Genomic DNA, 21,965 nt, shown 5'->3' on the forward strand with positions numbered 1-21,965 from the left:
ATGGATTCCAGAGTATAAAAACATCCATTTAAAAATAGTTTCCCAACATCACCTGAGGTGGAAAAAATAACTTATACGGTCAAAGCTCATAGAATTCACAAACTGTACAGACCATGATAATGACGATTTGCCTTGTGAAAGTTAAAATGTGTTTGTGAGTCTAACTATCTCTATTCCACAATACTGTGAAATTTATGTAATCACCTAATCTCAATTAAAGAAAAAAAGTGAGAGAAAGTATGGGTACAGATGGGTGACAATGTTGTCAGACACTTTGTACTCATATAATGTTTTGTAAAATGAGAAATTCTCTGTACAACTACTTAAATACAAATTAAAAAATAATTTCCCAAGACTGAAAATTTAAGTGAAAATGGTTTTTGAAACCACACACACACACACACACACACACACACACACACACACACACACACACACACACACACACACACGAGGTAGAAATACAAAGTATTCTGTTTTTTCAGTTTCAGATCAGCATGGGAAAGCTACCAAGATCTATCTAAAAAATTCAAGCCAAATGTGGTGGCACATTAAAGTATAAAGAGACCCCAAAGTTTGGATTTGATAAGTTCTAGACAGTCTCAGAAGCCGGTTCAGTGTAAACACTTTTTTTTTTTTCTACATTACCATCTTCCAGCACTTCCTTTGTTGTCAATAGTAAGCTTAGCAAATGTGTCAGCTTTCTGTTCACTTCTGGAAGAGGAGCAGCAAGTTCAGGCTCACAGAATGATTCCGCTGTGATCACTTGACCTTTGGACTCAGGGCATGATGGCCCGAGAGTATAATATAGCAGAAGGGCTTATCTCATGGCTGGGAAGCAAAATAAAAAGAGGAAGAGGCTGGGGTCTGGATGCCCACTACCCAGGGCTGCTCCCAGGGATCTAGGGAACCCCACTAAGAGTACTGCTCAAATGTTTTCGCAGGGTATAACTATCTATGTACATATAGGTATTGATATATAGGTTATCTATCATCTATATCTATATTCTATATCTATATCTATATTCTAGCTTTCAGGTTCTTTAGGTGAAATGGCTCTAGTGGTTTGCTGCAACTAGTTGTTGGGCTTTTGTATATGATCTTGACATAGGCATGGTGGAAATTCTGGACTGGAAAATAAGGAGAAAAGAAAAGTAGATTATTTTGCTTCTTAACATTCCTTTTCAAAACTTCGTTACGACAAATAAACCTCATGATATTTTGATGAGGAGAGAGGGTGTGTATGTGTGTGTGTGTGTGTGTGTGTGTGTATGTGTGTGTGTGTGTGTGTGTGTGTCTGTCTGTCTGTCTGTCTACAGAATGTTACTAGAAGATACTTGCCTAGTAGGTACAAACTCCTGGATTTGAACCCTAGCAACCACTCACACACATACATAAACCCCTTTCCAAAAATATTCTATAGTATTTTTATTTATAATTTGCCTTATACATTATTAACACTCAATATAATGACAGTGCTATATTGAATGGCTTGGCAGAGAAGATTTTTTTTTTGGTGTGGGGCCTGAACTCTGGGCCTGGGTGCTGTCCTTCAGCTCTTCAGCTCAACGCTAATGCTCTACCACTTGAACCACAGCACCACTTCTGGCTTTTTCTGTTTATGTGGTGCTGAGGAATCGAACCCAGGGCCTCATGCCTGTGAGGCAAGCACTCTACCACTGAGCAACCTTCCCAGCCCGAGAAAATCTTTCTCATCTCCTCAAAAGAGAAAAATATGCAGTGAACAACAACAACAAAAATTGGATCTGTAGCAAGCATTAAAGTAGTCCCTGTAAGCCTTATAAAAAAAACCATACATTGGAGCAACGGGATTTTTATCTTTCTTCCAGCAGAGGGCTATCAACTTCCATTAAATTCTAAGAACACACATGATAATCAATTTATGTAATTTTATTTCTGTGGCTTTCAGATATTTTCTTAGCAATAGATCCTTTCCTGTAAGCAAAGTTTTACTTCTGTAAGGAAGAGATGCAGGACCTTGTCTAAGTAGAAAGGGACCCAGCAGTGTTATATTGGAAGGTCCACTGAGATGTAGAGGGTAATGGAAATTCTCTGCTTGGTCACATCCAAAAATGCTCTTCCAAAATGACAGTCAGCTTTTCCTGAGCAGACTTGCAAATATTCTTCCTTCTGTCAAAGTCCTAATGCTGACACTGCAAGGGAAATGTAGAAGCAAAATGATCTTTGAGTTATGAAAATTCTTGTTCCTGGATTTTTGCCTTCTTTTGCAGTCGTAGGTGTAATTCTAACCATCTTGTGGTTTTATGTGTTTCTTAGTTTTTTTTATTTTTTATTTAGAGGAAAGGTGGCATTTTGTCTCACTCATATGGATTTAAAAAAAGATACTTCTTTTGGTGGATTTTCTCCACAATCTTTTGTACGTTTGTCAAACTAACAGACGGGTCGGCTGTGTGTTCCTATATTTATCCCTGTAACTGGGCCAGCTTCTGCCCTTTGCAGATTTTAAAGATCAATTATGGGAGTGAAAAAAAATATTCTATCACCCGCCTGCTTATCACTTTGCCTTGGTAATAATCTATTTGTAAAAGAACTTACTACCGAACCTTTCATTGGGGGTTATGCCTACTTGGAAGGCAAATGGTGATTGTTCTTTGTTTTAGTTTTTTTCTACTCAAAACAAAGCCTTTGTGATATGATCCTTTATTTTGAGTGAGACAGCCTTAATTTGTGATACTGAAGTCATTAGAGTCATGTGGCTATAAAGAGCTAGTAGGCCTAGTTTCTAATGGGCACGTACCTATTCACTGATTTTAAGGGTCCTTCCATAGTGTCAGAAGTTTGTTAGATTTGATTTTACAGCCTAAAGAAATGTGACCTTATTAATGATGTTGATTGCCCAAAGAAAATAGTATTCTCTTCCCCTACAGCCTATTTTTGGGAAGGTCTATTTTTTCTGTTTTCTTTCTTTTCGTCTCTTTCTTTTTATCTCTTTCTTTCTTTTTTTCTTTCTTTCTTTCTTTCTTTCTTTCTTTCTTTCTTTCTTTCTTTCTTTCTTTCTTTCTTTCTTTCTCTCTTTCTTTCTTTCGTTCTTTCTTCCTTCCTTCCTTCCTTCCCTCTAACCCTTCCTTCCTTCCTTCCTTCCTTCCCTCTAACCCTTCCTTCCTTCCTTCCTTCCTTCCTTCCTTCCTTCCTTCCTTCCTTCTTTCCTTCCTTCCTTCCTTCCTTCCTTCCTTCCTGTGCTGATACTGGGGCCTGGGCACTGTTCCTTAGTTTTTTTGCTCAAGGCTAGCATTCTACCACTTGACCATACCTATATTTCTGGTGCTTTGGTGGTTAATTGGAGAAGAACTCAAATGGCTTTTCTTTCTTGCTATTGTTTCTAACGTATTTATAAGATGATTTTTTTTTGTTGCTTTGTATGTCCCTCCCCCATGGTATAACCTCTGCTTTCACTGTATTTGATGTTGGTGTAATTTGCGGAGGGGAAAGGAAAAAACAAATTGTTTAAATAGGGATACAGGTGGACCCATTGCAACAATGAGATGTACAAGACATTATGTTGAAAGAAGAACTTTACAACTTTGCGGGGGGGGGGGCGGGTGGGAGATGGGAAGGGATGTGAAGGGGAAACAAAGGAGGAAGCAACAATGCTTGATAAGAAATGTACTCATTACCTTGCTCATGTAATTGTAACCCCTCTGTATGGTATTTTCACAATAAAAAAACTTATCCATAGAAAAAAAAGAGTTTCTTATATTCGTGTGCCCAGGCTGGCTTTAAACAAGTGGTCCTTAGATCTTAGCCTCCTGAGTAGCTAGGATTAAAGGTGTGAGCTCCCAGCACCCCGCTGGAAGGGTCTTTCTTACTCTTAGTTCATCTATCCCGTTCCAGTCTTGTGAGTTTCTACCTCACCCCTTTTATACGTATGTTTCTTTGGCAGAACAATAGTAAACAGCAGCTGTTCCTTACTAAACACTTACAGGACGTTTTACCCAGGCTATTATTTGCTTGGTACTGTTAGGTCAACATTGCTAGTGCACTCATTTATGGAAACAGTGATCACAGCCAGCAAAGAACAGTGATTCGCCCAATACAAGTTAAGATTCAAAACCCAAACTTAAGACTTTCTACTATGCACAGTTTTATTTCATAACAAAATCAAAACTTATTCAATCCATTAATAAAACTGTGGTTCATTTTTTTTCACAGGGGAAACAGACACAGTTTGTATAGGCTTGTTGACAGAGCTTCTGTTGTGTTTTCCAATAAATTAGAGAGGAAAAAACTTACTTTCTGAGAAGACATAAGAATGAAAGCTGATTGAATCCCTGGATTTAAAAGCAAAGTGAAGAACACTATTGATATTTTTACTTCACCAATTTAGATGGATTAAATGTTGTCCAAAGTTTCTAAACCATCAAATTTGTTTTTCATGTAAAGTTTTACAGTTTGTGAAAAGAAATTCTTTTATATTCTTTCCATTACCTCATACCTGTTAAATTCAGGTGACAATTTTGAATTCTTTTTTTTGGGTCCGGTTGTGGGGCCTGAACTCTGGGCCTGGGCACTGTCCCTCAGCTCTTCAGCTCAAGGCTAGCGCTCTACCACTTGAGCCACAGTGTCACTTCCGGCTTTTTTTTGCTTATGTGGTGCTGAGGAATCGAACCCAGGACCTCATGCGTGCAAGGCAAGCACTCTACCACTGAGCTATCTTCCCAGCCCCACAATTTTGAATTCTTAAAGGGTTTAAGGCTGCAATTTTCTATAAAGATTTATTAGCTCACACATACATTGAGATATTAATTGTATCCGATTTATTGGTTAAAAGTAAAACTGCAGAAGAGTTTTGTGTTCATTAAAAAATAAAGCATTAAACAGGAAGCTGATGGTTCGTGTCTGTAATCCTAGCTACTCAGGAGGCTGAGATCTGAGGATTGTGGTTCAAAGCCAGCCTGGGCAGGAATGTCCTTGAGACTCTTATATCAAATTAACCATCAAAAAGCAGGAAGTGAAGCTGTAGCTCAATAGATAGAGCACTATTCTGAGCAAAATGCTCAAGGACAGCACCCAAGCCTCTGTTCTTCAGGGTCAGGTGAGTATGGAAGGTGGGCTGTACATCTTGTGTAGACATTGGCTTCTGCCTTTTACTTAGGAAGTTTTGAAAATGGAAATTCATTTGCTACTTCAACCTCTCTGCTGCATTGTCTCCACTCATTCCATTTTCCTTCACTTTTGCTTAATAATTCCTTACGGTTATGTCAGCTTTTTAAGATGTTATTTATATTTCATCCAATATTTTGGGTAGTAATGTTGTTTAAATAGCCTGACTCTTAATGGCTGGAAAAACACATTGTGCATGTAGGTGCTTGCATTTTGAGTATTGATCTTCTTTAGAAGTAAAATCAGCACCATTTCACAGTGAAAGACCAAACACGCCTTTCACTGACAACATAATTTCCCAAAGAAACTTCATTTAATTTTATACTTTGGTTCTCGTATTTATGGGACATGGTTTAGCATGAGTAGGTATAAAATAAAAATGTGGGGCATGCTTCAAATAATAAATAAAACATGCCTACCAATTGTTTTTGTTGTTGTTTTTTGTTTTTGTTGTTTTGTTTTGGTTGGTCGTAGGGCTTGAACTCAAATCCTGGTTCTATCTCTGAGCTTTGGTGCTCAAGGCTACCATGTTACCATTTGAGCCACAGTTTCACTTCTGGTTTTCTGGTGGTTAATTGGCGATGAGAATCTCAGAGACTTCACTGCTCTGGCTGGCTTTGAACTGCAGTCCTCAGATCACAGCCTCCTGAGTAGCTAGGATTACAAGCCTGAGCCACCAGAACCTGGCCCAATATGTTTTATGTGTGGGCTAATTAAACACGGTCATAAGACAAAGAACTTGTGTCTAATGGGAAAGGAAGGAGAGTGGAGCATGTAAGTCCTCTCTGTATCTATGTGTAGGGAAGACAATTTCAATGGGCTAGCACCCCAAGGCAGTAATAATCCAGATGTTGACATTATCATAAGTCATTATATCCACACCAACCCAAAGTCATTTATACCAGGTAAAAGATGACCAGATGGTGCCACTTCAACTTTCTGGTAGCAACAAGGCAGAAACGAAGGGTTGGGCTTTGGAGTGATTATGTTATTGAAACAACATGTTTTATTCGAGTCTTCTATTTATTGAAGTATCCACTGTGCAGAGACTCTACTGGGCATAGCATTGATTGTTAGGATGACTAAAAAACTCTTCATGCCCACATCTTAATGATAAGGAATTTGGATTAAAAAACAAGAGGCCTGAAACATCTCCTACTCATCTGATATTTGATCTTCAGCAGCTCTGGATATATTCTTAGTACTACTTTACTGTTTTCCTATTGCCCACTTTTTTCAAAATAATGAAATACATGCTTTTTGCTAATTACATATTGACCTGGAATGAATCATAAATATTTAAGATATGCATGACTTGAAGTTGGAGTCCCATAAAAAATAACAATCACTGGGCACCACTGGCTCCTTGCTACTCAGGAGACTGAGATCTGAAGATTGCAGTTCGAAGCCAGTCCAGGCAAGAAAGTTCAGAGACTCTGATTTCCAATTTAACACCATCAAAAAGCCAGAAGGAGAGCTGTGGCTCAAGTGGTAGAGAGCCACCTTGAGTGAAAAAGCTATAGAACAGTGTTCAGGCCCTGAGTTCAAGTGTCAGTATCAGCACAATAAATAAGGACATACATACATACATACATAGATAATAAAAATAATAGTGAAAACTAGCTTTTTACCAACAAGACAAAGAAAATCCTTTGCAAATCATTTAAGACATGACAATCTATCCAAATAACAGTATTAACACATTTAATGAATTCAAAACTTTCAAGTATTGATTATACCCTTCTCTTCCCTCCCAGAAAAATTGTTTGAGTTACTGAAATTATTACCATGTAACTTCTTGAGTAAAATCACACTCTTAAAAAAAACAACAAAACTTTCCTTATGGGAAAGACAGAAGTATAGAACAGTCTTAAAATCTTCATGACTAACAATATTTTTTGTTCATCATGGGGCTTGAACTCAGGGCCTGAGCGCTGTCTCTGAGCTCCTTTGCTCAATGGTAGTGCTCTACTACTCTGAGTCACAGTGTCATTTCTGGATTTCAGGTGTTTGATTGGAGATAAGAGTCTCACCAAATTCCTGCCCGGGCTGGCCTTAACCCACAATCCTCAGATCTCACCCTTCTGAGTAGCTAGGATTACAGGTGTGAGCCATCAGCACCCAGCTGACTAAGAATCCTGAGACACATCTTAACTCCAATTCAGTTATTTTGAATGGATCAAAGTAAAAGAATTAAGAAATACACACCAAAGCCAGATGCTAATGGATCGTGCTTATAATCTTAGCTATTCAGTAGGCAGATATCTGAGGACTGTGGTTCAAGACCAGCCCAGGCAAGAAAGTCTGTGAGACACTTATCTCTGATGAGCTACTAGAAAACTAGAAATGGAGCTGTGACTCCAAGTGGTAGAGTGCTAGCCTTGAAAAAAGAGCTAGGAGATGATGCCCAGGTCCTGAGTTCAAACCCCCCAACCAACCAAATTATAAAAAGAAAAGAAAAAGATAAATAAGAAATACACACCAGAGATTTTATGGGAAGCTGTTACAAACCTAAAGAACATTTTATATATGCTCTTAAATACAGCAGGATCTTCAATATCCTTTGAAGTTAATGTTTAAGTCATTTTATAGGTTATGAGGCTTTCTTATCCGAAGCTAATACATTTTTTGGGGGGAAAATAATTGTGAGCCAAAGAATAGGACATCATTTATCAGAAGAGAGAAGTCCTGAGGAGACTTTTGAAGATATTTTTAAGTCTTTTGAAACTCGAGACCAGGCATTTAAAGACTTTGAAGCAGCTTTTTGTTCATGATCGGAATATTAGCAGTTCTAATCACTGCAGATTGTAAAGTGACCGTGATGTCTTAGGAAGTCTGAAATAACCAGCAAAGGCTGCATTTTTAGCACTGTGATGGAGACACATCCCTAACTCTCTACGACTGGTTCATAGTAGGCCTTCTAGAAACATATTTCATTTAAAGATAGCATACAGTTAGCTCTATAGCAGTGAGCTGGGTGGGCAGGGGAAAGTGTTTATTTTTTAACAAAGAATATTTTATTTATTTTTCCATAGAGTATTTTAAAAGGAAAATGGCGATTTTTTCCAGTCTAACAGTAAAAGAGAGAGGGACAAAAAAATGACTGTATCATGGCAAGTTTTCTGGCTTCTAAGTGAATTTGTTCCTTTACTTCCTGTCAAAACTCAGTCCAGAACTCAACCGAATAAAGAAGCTGTAATGACGAGGTATTATTCTGTTAGAAGTTTCTTACCATGAGCCAATGCAGCCCCTCTTTTTTCCAGAAGCTAGGCTGTGGCATACTCAATGTTCTCTGAGGTTTGAGCTTTGGGGATAGCTGAATAGGATGTTTTGGGGTGGAGGTAGGAGGCTGTAGGAATATATAGGCTGTGTCTTAAAAAAAACGTGTGTGTGTGTGTGTGTGTGTGTGTGTGTGTTTGTTTGTCTGTGTGTGTGTGTGTGTGTGTCTGGCTTTTTGGGCTCAAGGCTGGAGCTCTACCACTTTGGCCATACCTCCACGTCTGGTTTTCTGCTGGTTAGTTGGAGATAAGAGTTTCTTGGATCTGTCTACCTAGGCTGCCTTTGAATCATGATGGTCATATTTCAAGCCTTCTGGGTACCTAGGATTGTTGGCATGAGCCACTAGCACCTGTCTAGAATCTTCTTTTCCTTCCAAATGGTGACTTTTCCAACTCAACCTTCTCTATGACCCCCACCCCGCTCCTGCCCCAGGTCACCCTCATGGTCTGCTTGAAGGAAAGTGTGTGGTGACAGAGTAGAACTACTTACATCCTATATTTGTGTGGCTTTACTGCTTTCTACCAGGGGGCCTCCAGAGGAAAGCTTTTTACTCCCTATCTCTTTGCTATTGTGACTAGGTAGCAAATTTTTTTTTTTTTTTGTCGGTCGTGGGGCTTGAACTCTGGGCCTGGGCGCTGTCCCTCAGCTCTTCAGCTCAAGGCGAGCGCTCTACCACTTGAGCCACAGTGCCACTTCCGGTTTTCTGGTGGTTTATTGGAGATAGGAGTCTCATGGTCTCTCCTGCCCCGGCTGGCTTTGAACCGCAATCCTCAGATCTCAGCCTCCTGAGTAGCTAGGATTACAGGCGTGAGCCACCAGCGCCCGGCTGGGTAGCAAATTTTCTGTGACATTTCAACTTGTTTAGAGCGAGTTTCAGAAGGAAGGAAATAGGGGCTGGCTCCTTCTTCATTCTAGCCTCTGGCCACTGCCTGTGTTGTCTTGAAACAGAGTCCTTGCTTATTTCACTTAGAAGGAAAGCAACCCTTGGGGGCATTTGTGATTTTTAACTAAATCATTTCCTTACAGAAACATTACTACCCAAAGAAAAGTCAGATCTATTGTATTACGAGCGAGCACCGCTTTGGTAATTGCACACTCTCAAATTGGCTTTTGAGGTTGGCCTCAGAAACAAATGGAAGGCGATATTCCATTGGCGTCACCCGTCCATTTTGCTTTGTTTTACTTGGATGGTTCATTAGTCTCAGAAACTGCACAATATCTCAGCTATGGATTAACACCATGCATTTGATGAGAATGAACTCTTGGCTCATGGCCAGCTCAAATGAGCACTTTTGTTGTTGAAGTTCTGATTAGGTGATGTTTTTACTACTGTGTAGTTCGATTGCTCCCCCCCCTCCCCTACTTACCACCCACACCCCGTGTGTGGTGGAGGGATAATATATGCTGTTCAAATTGTAGCGATGCTTTTTCTGGGTGGGGCTGAGAGAGCGAGAGAGAGGGAGAATTCAGTTGCATATGGCTAGCTCAGTTATTTTCTAACACTGCCCTGACGGATGCCTGATGTCTGCAGAGGAATTTCTTTGGATTCTGATCAATGGAGTGCTGACCAGGGAGGACAGCAAATGGCCAGATTTTCTCCTGTCTTATAATGAAGCGTGCCCGCTGAAGGACAATGTATCCATCCCCGTTCTCAGAGTTGAAATGTAAATGACAGTGAGTTTCTCACTTTTGAAGGCAAATGCAAGCTTGACCTAATGTTGATCAGGATGCTTTGTGGAAGGAGTCAGCTTTGGTTACAAATTCCAAACTCAGCCAGTATTAAATCTCTGCTGGAAATGTGATGGGAAGATCCCTTTTCATGTTGCGTCTGTCTCATTTAAATGGCTGTCAGCTCCTGGGACTGGACCCTAGTGCCCTGTCTGTGCAGAGGGCAGCTGGTGAGTGTGTGTTGCTCTTTCTTAACTGATACTGAGATTGTGTGTGTGTGTGTGTGTGTGTGTGTGTGTGTGTGTGTGTGTGTGTGTGTGTGTGTGTTTCTGGGACCGTAGGAAAAAGTAAGCAGCACCTGCGTACAAGCAGGAATGGTTTTAAGAGATCCTCAAGAGCCCACTCTTGAGAAAGAGTTAGTTGTAGAGGAACAAAAGTTATCACTGTGTGTGATCTGTCTCGCTGTCTGCAGAGGATTAGCGGCTGCTGTTAAGCCAGCTCCTATGGGAATAAGATGGGTCCTTAATTGGTGATAAGATGAAGGAGAGTAACACTCAGAAATGGACTGTGATCACTTTTTAATATTCATACTAGTTGTCTGAACCTTCAGTTTTATACATTGAATAGTAGAATCCAGTTCTATTTTGGGGGATAGGGGGTTTGAGTGGGTTTCTTCAGTGTTTAAGCTGTCCACAAGAAAGCGATCAGGATCATTGCCTTTAGTATCCTCATCTGTAAAAAAAAAAACAAACAAACCACAGTGCCTTTGTTTCTCTGTGTCATCTCCCGAAATGCTATGAGAAAATATATAGAGGGAAGTGTCATTATTGTTTGTAAGGTTTGGCAACTGCAGTTCTTTGTGCTTAGTTAAGTCAGTTGGACAGCTGTCTAAATAACTTCTAATTCCTTATCTTTCTTCATGAGACAGTGTGTTAAAGCAAAGAGAATCCTGGAGATTAAGACTGTTAACTATGTCTAATAATTTTTTTTGGTTATACTTCCTGAAGTTTAGAAAATGTGAAATATTCCTGGCATTGGAGAACATAATCAAATTGATACTGTCTAATTTTACAAGTCAGTTTATATTGCACTTTTAAAGAGCTAAGGCAGGAGACAAATATTTTTTTGACAACAGGAACTGCTCACTTGCTTTTCTTGGTTGTGTTGGTGATTATTTATTTTCCTACAGAGAACTCTGCAAGAGGGAGGGTTCTGTGAGATGTTAGAAGCAGATCCTCCACGGAGAAGAGAGAAAGGCTTGTTCAGAAAGAATTCTCGGTCACCTTTCCTGATAAACACACACACACACACACACACACACACACACACACACACACGCACACGCACACATGCACATAAGCGCATGCATGCACACACAGTAGGAGCCTTAGCCACATTTCATTGGAACTCATTAAGCTAAGAAACTATCACCCACGAATCAAGTATGACTTTCTTGTTATAAACATTTTTTTAAATATATAAAACTATCTAGAAGAAAAGAAAATGCCAGATGGCAAGGGGAACAGCCTGTGTTGCTTTCCAGAACCACCTTTGGCTAATACCGATGGCTAAGACAACACAGAAGTTGCTTCTCTTAATAGTGTGTGTGAGGGGGAAATGTGTATAGTGTTATACTTGCAGCAAGTAATGGCCACTCTGGCTAGCCAGAGAGTACAATCCCTCCAAATCCCAGGAAGCCACCAGGACTAGGTGTATTTCTTTTATTCTTTTCTTTTCTTTTGTCTTTTTGTGCCAGTCCTGAGGCTTGAACTTGGGGCCCGGGCACTGTCTCTGAACTTTTTAACTCAAGGCTAGCGCTCTACGACTTGAGCAACAGCTCCACTTTCTGCTTTTTGGTGGTTACTTGGAGATAAGAGTCTCGTAGACTTTACTGACAGAGCTGGCTTTGTACCTCAGTCCTCAGATCTTAGCTTCCTGAGTGGCTAGGATTATAGGTGTAAACCATCAGTAGCTGGTAATAAGGTATGTTCCCATGTCAATATGCAAAAAAAGACTTCTTGGAGGTGGAAAGTGATTTTTTTTTGTCTATTAATTCTCAGCTGTGTAGGTTCAAGAGGGATGTTATTCCCTGTACATAAGAGAAATTATGTCACTCTCTCTCTCTCTCTCTTTCTTTCTCTACCTTCTGTTAGTTGACTGACACTTGGACTGTCATATCACCGACTTAATGCTGGCTTCTGCCATGGTGTTGTTTATTCTCTCTTGTGGCCATCTTTGGAATCAGAGGAAGTATAGATTTTCTGTAATACCACAGAATGCATACTTCTTGTTTGTGGGACATTTGACTAATCATCCTGCCTTCTTCTTGGTGTAGGTAAGAAAGGAAAATGGTGAACTATGTTTTATAAATTAAAACATGTAGCTTGAATTTTCTTCCCACATAGAATTACTATTTTACTATCTTCATGTAATATAGGAAATGAGACTTTATGTTTTTCTTTTAGCTAAAAAAAATACCACTGTCTAAGAGACTATCTTTAATACTTTTTTTTGAGGGGGGGTTGCTGATAAAGGGACTTGATCTCAAGAACTGTGTGCTGTTCCTTAACCCTTTTACTTAAGGCTGATGTTCTACCACTTGAACCATAGCTCCACTTCCAGCTTCTTGATGGTTATTTGGAGATAAGAGTATCATGGATTTTCCTGCGTAGGTAGCTTTGAACCATGATTCAGAGATCTCAGTTTCTTGTGTATCTAGGATTATAGTCATGAGCTACTGGTTCCTGGCTTTTTTCCCCCTTCTAATAATAGGAGTGATGTTGACTTGGAGTATATTGTTTTACTTTCAATTATTGTAGTAGTCAAAATACAGGCAGGGGTGGGGGATGGTCTCATGGTACATATTTCTTAGCACACAGTTTTAGGACTGTCTCCAGTGAAGAGTAAAAAATCAGGAAGTGAGTGCCACTCTTGGTATTATTTTGGCTCTTGATAAGATTGCGATAAAATTCTGAAAATTTAGCAGGATTTTCAGTTGGATTTCTACCAAGAATTGCATCTTCTCGACTTTGAGGTTGTATCTTATGCCTCTCATTCCATCATCCTACTGGATTATTTGAACAGAACCACCCAGAATTTTTGCCTTGCTTTATCACATTGCTTTTCCATATATATATATATATATATATATTTATATATATATAGTGGATTACATTTATCAAATGACTTTGGCAATTACAGAGGCATCTAAGAGTTACCTGTGTGGTATTTCTTTCCCACTCTCCTCCCTTATCCTTTTCCTGCTTTTTTTTTTTTTGAACCCCTCCTCTTTCTCCCAGGAAATTCTCCCTGAGCCCCGATTATACCTTACACTCCCGACTACACAGCTCTTCTGGATTCCTTAGCCTCTTAATGCAGCCTGACGTGGGGTCTGTAAACCACCCAGGGCTGCCTCGGCTCCTCCCAGCTCTTTCCTCATCTGCTCACCCCGATCTTGCCACCCAGGTGGCGCGGCGCAACTCCCAACCAACTAGCTGGCGGCTGGCATGGATTCTTTTCTTTTAATGCATCTCCGAGGAGGGGAGAAGGGCTGAGATTTAAAAGGAGGGTGTTCGTGTCAAGTGCAGCTGGTAGCCAGGGGCGGTAACAGCAGCAGCAGCAGCAGCAGCAGCAGCAAATCCTTCAGTGAGACTGCACCATTTTCTTCTCGCCCTGCATAGAGGTGTGGTAGGAAGAGAAGGTCCGCCCTCCACCCCCTGGCAGCTCCACAGAGGTGGCTTCTCCCTGGCTCTCGTTAGAAGACACAGACTGTCTGGAGGAGTCCCCAGAGACCGATCCAACTGGTGATGGGTGTCTAAAGAAGGCTTTTTTTTTTCTCTCTCTCCTCCAACTAGTAGGATGCACGTCTGCACTTGCGTCCACCCAACTGCTGAAGTCTAGGGCTCCGCCTTCCCCGAGAGAACGGGGGTTCCGACGGTGGGTGCATACCTATGCTCGGACGTGTGCAGGTGTGCGCTGCCCAGGGGCTCGGCTTAGCACCCGGGTACCTTCTAGGGAAGGATGGGTACCGCAGAGGCTGGAAAGAGATGATGACCTAGCTTGGAAGGGGCGGATTGGATTCTGTAGCGATCGCGTCCTGGCCTGCATCCATTACTCTGCTAAGGGAAGATCACATACATACTTCCATAGCGCTCTTTTTTTTTTTTTAAATTAAAAAATCACCTGCATTTGCTTGCTGAGGTGTGGAAGCTGACCCTTTGCAATTGCTCCTGCTAATTTGCTCTGGGTTGGTGGTGGGGGAAAATGGCTCACGCGGCTGCTTCTATTAAAAAAGTTCGAGAGGCTGAATTGGATGAGAAAGAAAAAAATCTGGAGAGAGAGAGGAAAAAACAACGGAAAATCCCCAGAGACCGAATGGAACGGAAAAGAAAGGTATGACTAGTGTTCTTTTAACCCTTACCTCTCTCCCTATCTCCCTACCTCCCCCCCCCCACCCCAAGGAGCGTGTGTCTCCCGAGAACTGTCAACTTCCTCCTCCCCCCTCCCTTCCTCCTTGTCTCCATCCTTTCCCCTGCACCATTTCCAAGTTCTGTTTGTAGCCTAGAGCTCGTGCCTAAATTTTGCTGCATTGGGAGATGTCTGTGCTGGGTGAATTTCCTTGACGTTGATCACGCAAAGCCAAATTATGCATGCACTTCGTTTTTGTTTTCTTCTCCTCTCTTCCCTACCCTGCCCCCCCTCTTACCCCTCCCCCCCTCCCCAAATGAAATGTATTCCGTCTCAAAGTCAGGTGCAGGATCCTTCCAAGTTGACACCCTGAGCACTTGTCACAGAAGGAAGACTTGATTTATGGTTGGAAGGTGTTTTCCTCTTCCTGCTCATCTTTACTATAAGATTATTTTCACAGCACCCATGCACCAAGTGTATGAGTGAGCTAGATCGCTGGTTAGGAAGAAACCATAGTGTGCAGGCACTGTGCTTTTGTATTTTAAATTTAATTTAATTTTACCCCTCCTTGAAGGATGGTCCTGTTCTATATGAAAGTACACTGTAGATACTGGTGCAGTAAGACCGTGTCTCTGCGTATTTAAAAATTCAGATTCCTTTTCCTCTATCATTATTCCTATAATTTACTTTTCAGATGGTGATAACTAAATAGCAAGTCAAGCAAAAAAAGGAAACATCAATTCCCTTTACATTAAGCTACTGAATGCTTGTCCCTTTCTCCACCTGAAAATATTGTTTCCTCTCCCTCCCTCCTTTATCATCCAAGTTGATGGTAATGAAACACTGTTCAGTCAGTCAGCAAGCTGGATCTATAAAGGAAGGAGTTCACTGTGAATGTTTTAATTAACAAAGTAGGTCACTGAAAAAATTCAGAAGGTGATAAATGGCATATTGTATTAGCAGAGCATTAAAAATAGTGGTTTGTACACAAGCTGTTGTTAAACCTAGCTCTGGGATTAGGGAGGCCCCAGGGACCATATGCTGAGTAATCCATATACTTTTCTAGTTCTTCCATAAAAGATATGTTTGTTTGTTCCGTTTGGGGTACATTTTTCCTTGTCTTTTTTTTTTCATTTTGAAAGACACTCAAGGACCTACATTGAATTGCAATCTTATTGCATAGGGATTCCTCACATTGCTGTTTCACTACTAATTTCTCCACCGGTTACATCATATAATGGTTATCTATATGCAAATAAAATTATTAGTAAGGAATGATTTTCCCCCTGGGCAAAACTTTATTGCTGTTTGACCTTTACCAGGTCTTGCTTTTTCAAGGGTGATGTTCTATAATATGAAAAGTCTTACTATTTTTCTTTTTTTTTTTTTTTCCCCTGTGGAGGTTGGGTTGCTTCTTAATAGCTCCTGCAGTTCTGTTTCTAATCCTTTAAGTAAATATTATTGTGTAAAATACTTTTTATCTCTTTAAAATCTTTTGTTCTCCGAAGCATAGTATATTATTTCCTGGGCAGGAGGGCTTGTTCGGCATCTAATTGTGACCTAGAAACTTCGTTTATCTCAAGAACCTTGGGTATACCTGGCAACTTCCTGACCCCGGTCTGCTTGGTTTCTGGTTTTTTTTTTTCTTTCCTGTATTTCATTACACCTGAAAAATTATGTTGCTAAAATGGAAACGTGCCAGTAATTGTTGAGAAATCTCAGTCGTTCAGATGCTGCATTGCTTTAGCTTGATCTGGCAAGATCATTGGTTAGTAGTGTGGTCATATGACAGAATCATCTGATCTTCACATTTGGAGATCATTAATCTGGAGCTAGAGTAAATTAGAGGAATAAAGGTATAGCTCTATTTGTCCCTGCCCTTTTTCTTTTTTTTGCATGTGCATGTATTTCTCTCCTTCTGTTCCAACTGCAGATACATGTGGTATAACAGATATTTACGCAGCACAAAAAAATACTTGCTGAAAGAGTGGGTGTGTTTTAAAGCTATATAGGTTTTTTTGGGGGGGATGGGGTACAATTTCTCCCAATCCCATTAGATACATATACGTACTTGACCCAGTTTTCAAATTGGGCTTGAAGGAGGATAAATCTACCGCATTCTTACTTCTTAAGGTCTATAGAGTGGTAGCTCAGGAAGAAGCAAATAGGATGTTTGTCTCCTAGTGGCATTATGGAGCCCCTATCTCCAGAAATTATCATTGTTTATTTTTTTTAATACTGATACCATTTTGTAGGGAGGGCTGGGTGCAGTATACATCATTTTCATAAGTTTAGGTAAAGCTTCTTGACAAGTAACATGTTTATTTTTTAAAACTCAGGTTAGATCTGCTCTAATACAGATAAAAGCAATGCTTGAGAAAAAAAATGCCCGTGTGATTTAGAAAGGATTATTTTATTTTATTTTTGTGCTGGTCCTGGGGCTTCAACTCAAATCTTGGGCACTGTCTCTAGACTTTTATGCTTAAGGCAAGTGCTGTACCGCTTGAGCCACAGCTCCACTTCTGGCTTTTTGGCAGTTAGTTGGCAATAAAAGTCTCATGAACTTTCCTGTCTGAACTGGCTTCGAACCTCTACACACTCATATCTCAGCCTCTTGAATAGCTAGGATTATAGGTGTGAGCCTGGCTTGAAAGAATTTTTTTTAAACCAGGGTATAGCTATTATTATTAAAACAATTCAGTTAAATAGCCTCATATTTGCACTTTATTTTAGTATTCTTCTGTAAACTGGCTATTGATTCAAAGAACATCAGCCTTATTACTTTGCATTCCATAAAACATTTAAAATTAACTTTAATTATTTGTAAACTTGAATCATCTTGCATGTTTGACTATAACCCTCATGCTGTCATTATTGCTGTGATTCCAAAACAACCACTAGTATACAAAATGATCTAATTTAACCTCATTAAAACAATATTGTATTTAAAATACTATATTCAACTTCTATAGGCTAAACTATAGACATTTAATACTTAAGTTTATATTATACACTAAATGTCCATTGCATCTGTGTAAACTATGTTGAGCCATAAAAGAAAAGCAAATTGACCATTAAGCTTAATACTTAATGGTCTAGCAAGTAAATGGACCAAGATTAATATTAGTTGAAACAGACTAATGTGTACTTGTTTGCTTAAAAATATATATCTATCTGGCTTTTTAAAGGAATAAGAAGATATTTCTAGTTGAGTTATTAGCCTAATATAGTTTATGCCATTAAAAAAATTCCAAATTCTAGGTCTTGTATTAGAATCTAGAATTTTAAATTTAAGAAAAGTGGCAAAAGAAATGCTAAGTGATTTACCATAGTTCTTATAAACTTTTAAGAATTAGTTCTAAAAGTTACTTCAAGCATAAGATTCTTTCCTACCAACTAGTATAATACTCATCAGAACCACATAAAGACAGTTTATGTCTTTCTTGGTATCAAGATACTGGAGAAATCATTTTATACTATTTAAACAATTTTACACTCTTTAAAATGCTAAGGTTTGTATTTTCTAAAAAATATTTATGATAATTTATAAAGTACAATTTAAGAAGTACCCATAGAGCACTGTATCAGACATTAATGCACAATGTACTATCTAATCCCAATAATAGTATTATACACTAGATCTTATTCTTTTACTATCATAAATAAAGAGACACAACTATTTATGAAATTTTAATCACATATAACTATTGGATGGTAGACTTGGGCTTTGAGTCTTTTGAGGTCTAAAGTTCACTAGGGGAAGAGTATTATGATTTCTTGGTTTTGTATCAATAATGGAGATGATAATGAATCATTCAATCCACCAAGACTTTAGTTTCCTTACCTCCAGAATCACCCCTCACAGATGAAATAAATTTAAGTACTATGATAATAGACTAACAGTATATTTGAGAGTAAACTGTAAATATAAGCTTGTTTCTGTTGTAATTGCAGCAACTTATTTTATAGGATTTCTTCTATTAGAAGTCTATTAGAATATATATTTATTTTTTATTGTGAAAATGCTGTACAGAGGGGTTACAATTACATGGGCAAGATAGTGAGTACATTTCTTATCAAGCATTGTAGCCTCCTCCTTTGTTTACCCTTCCCATCCCTTCCCAGCCTCCTCCCACCCCCCACCCAATCCTTCCCCCCCCCACCCAAGTTGTAAAGTTTGTTTTTGACATGACAACTTGTACTTCTCATTGTTGCAATGGGTCCACTTGTATCCTTATTTAAACAACTTGTTTTTCCCCTTCCCCTCCACAAATTATACCGACATCAAATATAGTGAAAGCAGGGGTTATACTGTGGGGGAGGGACATACAAAGCAACAAAGAAATAATCTTATAAATGCATTAGAAACAAATGCATGAAAGAAAAAAACATTTAAATACATATCTTAGGGTTGATTTTCCTAACTTCACCTTATCTGACCTTTTCTGCTTGCAAATAAGGGAAACCATGGGACCTATGTTTCTTTGGGCTTGGCTTACTTCACTTAATATAATTTTTTCCAAGTCTTTCCATTTCCTAACAAATGGGGCAATGTCATTCTTTCTGATGGAGGCATAGAATTCGATTGTGTATATATACCACATTTTCTTGATCCATTCATTTACTGAGGGACATCTGGTTGGTTCCATATTTTAGCTATGGTAAATAATGCTGCAATAAACATAGTTGTGCTGGTAGCTTTAGTGTGGTCTTGTTTGTAAACATTTGGGTAAATGCCCAAAAGTGGGATTGCTGGGTCATAGGGGAGTTCTATGTGGAGTCTTTTAAGGAACCTCCATACTGCTTTCCAAAGTGGTTGAACAAGTTTACACTCCCACCAACAATGAAGGTTCCCTTCTGTCCACATCCCCTCCAGCATCTGTTGTTATTAGAGTTCTTGATTCTATTAGAATATTTTGTGAATAATTTTGTAAGGAAGGGGGATGAAGGAGAGTGCTGTAGGTGGTGAGTCTGATCAAGGTATTTTTATGTGGTTAGATATGTCAAAATATACTTTCTTTGTGGGGAAGAAGGATGAAAGAGGTGGCATTAATCAAGAAGTATTGTATTCACAAACTGACCCGTTGAACTGAAGCCCCTTTGTACAACTTCTTAAAAATAATAAAGTAAATAAATTAAAAAAACTCTCCCCTGTGTACAACTAATAAAATAGGTGAAACAAAAAAATAAGTGTATACTCCCACCAACAGTGCAGTAGGGTTTCCTTCTGACCACATCCCCTCCAGCATCTGTTGTTATTAGAGTTCTTGATTATAGCCATTCTACCTGGGGTGAGGTGGAATCTCAGTGTTGTTTTGATTTGCATTTCTTTTATGGCTGGAGAGGTTGAGCATTTCTTCATGTGTTTATCAGCCATTTTTATTTCCTCTTCAGAGAAGTTTCTCTTTAACTCTTTAGCCCACTTATTTATCAGGCAGTTGTTTCTTTGAGGATTTGTTGTGGGGGTTTTAATTTTTTGAGTTCCAAGTATATTTTAGATATGAGGCCCTTGTCTGTTGTATAGCTAGTGAATATCTTCTCCCAATCCATGGGCTTTCTATTGATCTTGCCAGTATGGAGGTTCCTCAAAAGACTCCACATAGAGCTCCCCTATGACCCAGCAATTCCACTTTTGGGCATTTACCCAAATGATCACAAACAAGACCACACTAAAGCTACCAGCACAACTATGTTTACTGCAACATTATTTACCATAGCTAAGATATGGAACCAATCCAGATGCCCCTCAATACATGAATGGATCAAGAAAATGTGGTGTATTTATACAATGGATTTCTATGCCTCCAACAGACATTGCCCCGTTTGTTAGGAAATGGAAGGACTTGGAAAAAATTATATTAAGTGAAGTAAGCCATGCCCAAAGAAATTTAGGTCCCATGGTTTCCCCTATTTGCAATAACTAGTATATGTCTGGGACAAGTAGAAAAGGTCAAAAGCTAAGTACATATGACCAGATAAGATGAAGTTAAATGAAATGAACCCCAAGATAGGGACACAAGTGTTTTTTTCTTTTTTTCTATTGTTTCTATTTATGTGATATTTTTTGCTGCGTTGTATGTTCCTACCCCATGGTATAACCCCTGTTTTCACTGTATTTGATGTCAGTCCAATTTGGGAAGGGAAAAAACAAAATGTTTAAATAGGGATACAAGTTGACCCATTGCAACAATGAGATGTACAAGACACTGTTGAAAAATGAACTTTACAATTTAGGCAGGTGTTGGGGAGTGGTGGGGGAGGGAGTCTAGTTGTGGAGGTGGGAGGGAAGGGATGATAGGGGAAAAACAAAGGAGGAGGCAACAATGCTTGATAAGAAATGTACTCACTACCTTGCTCATATAACTGTAACCCTTCTTACAGTATTTTCACAATAAAAAACTTATTAAAAAATAAGACAACATTTGCTCCATAAATTGTTGCCAATTGCTGCCATGATTAACTATCATGTCACCAATCTTTGTTGCATTTTAATCAAGACCTCAAGATTCTCGTACATATTTGTATTTATTAAACTAAAAAGTGATTCTGTATGGGATTCAGTAGAAAATAAAAACAATCTTGTTTTTGCAAGTCCTTTTTGTTGAATTCTGCAGAAGTCATTCCAATCAGTTCTTTGCTCTGCTTAAATGTAATATAGTTATTCTCTTGGAGGAAACAAGAAGTACCTCATCACATTTTCCTTGTTCATTTGGTTATTGCATTCATGGAAATAAGAATAATGGAGGTGTCACCTAATTACAAGGACCATGGAGTGATGAAGACAATATATATTTCTCCATTATACACATAACATATAAAATATGCAATATCTTATTATATATAAATACGATGGATAAATGTTTTTGTTTCAGTTTAAGGGGAAATGTGTTCTATGGTTTTGAATTCTGTTTTAAGAATGAGGTGTACATTCAACAATCCTTACTTTATCCACAGAGTTGCTTACCACTGTTTCAGTGATGATGGGTCAATAGTAGACTTTAAATACTCCAGAAAAGCTAACTGTTCCTAACTTTTTAAAAATATATCTTTTATTGTAAAGATACTGTACAGAAGGGTTCCAGTTACACGAGTAAGGTAATGAGTACATTTCCTATCGAGCATTGTTACCTCCTCCAGTTTCAAATGGGGCTCATTAAGATGAAATCTTTTACCTGGGCTATGAATCCCTTTGTGTAGATAATCACATATTGTCTGCTCCCCACCCATTATGATACAATATATTACAATTCTGCCACAATGGTTTCAGAGATTTTGTGTTCAACTAGCCTGTTGTATTGAATAATGACACCAGAGTGCAAGGGTATTGTTGTTGTCAGTTTTGATATGTCATTCTTCCCATAGGTAAAATGGTAAAGGTACAATTAAGATGTTTTGAGATTAAAGACTGCATCCACATAAATTTTATTACAGTCCATTGTTAACCATTGTTTTCTTACTATTGTTAATGC

This window comes from Dipodomys merriami, unplaced genomic scaffold, assembly GCF_024711535.1.
Source record: "Dipodomys merriami isolate MVZ:Mamm:240054 unplaced genomic scaffold, mDipMer1.0.p SCAF_15, whole genome shotgun sequence".
NCBI classification, from domain to species: Eukaryota; Metazoa; Chordata; class Mammalia; order Rodentia; family Heteromyidae; genus Dipodomys; species Dipodomys merriami.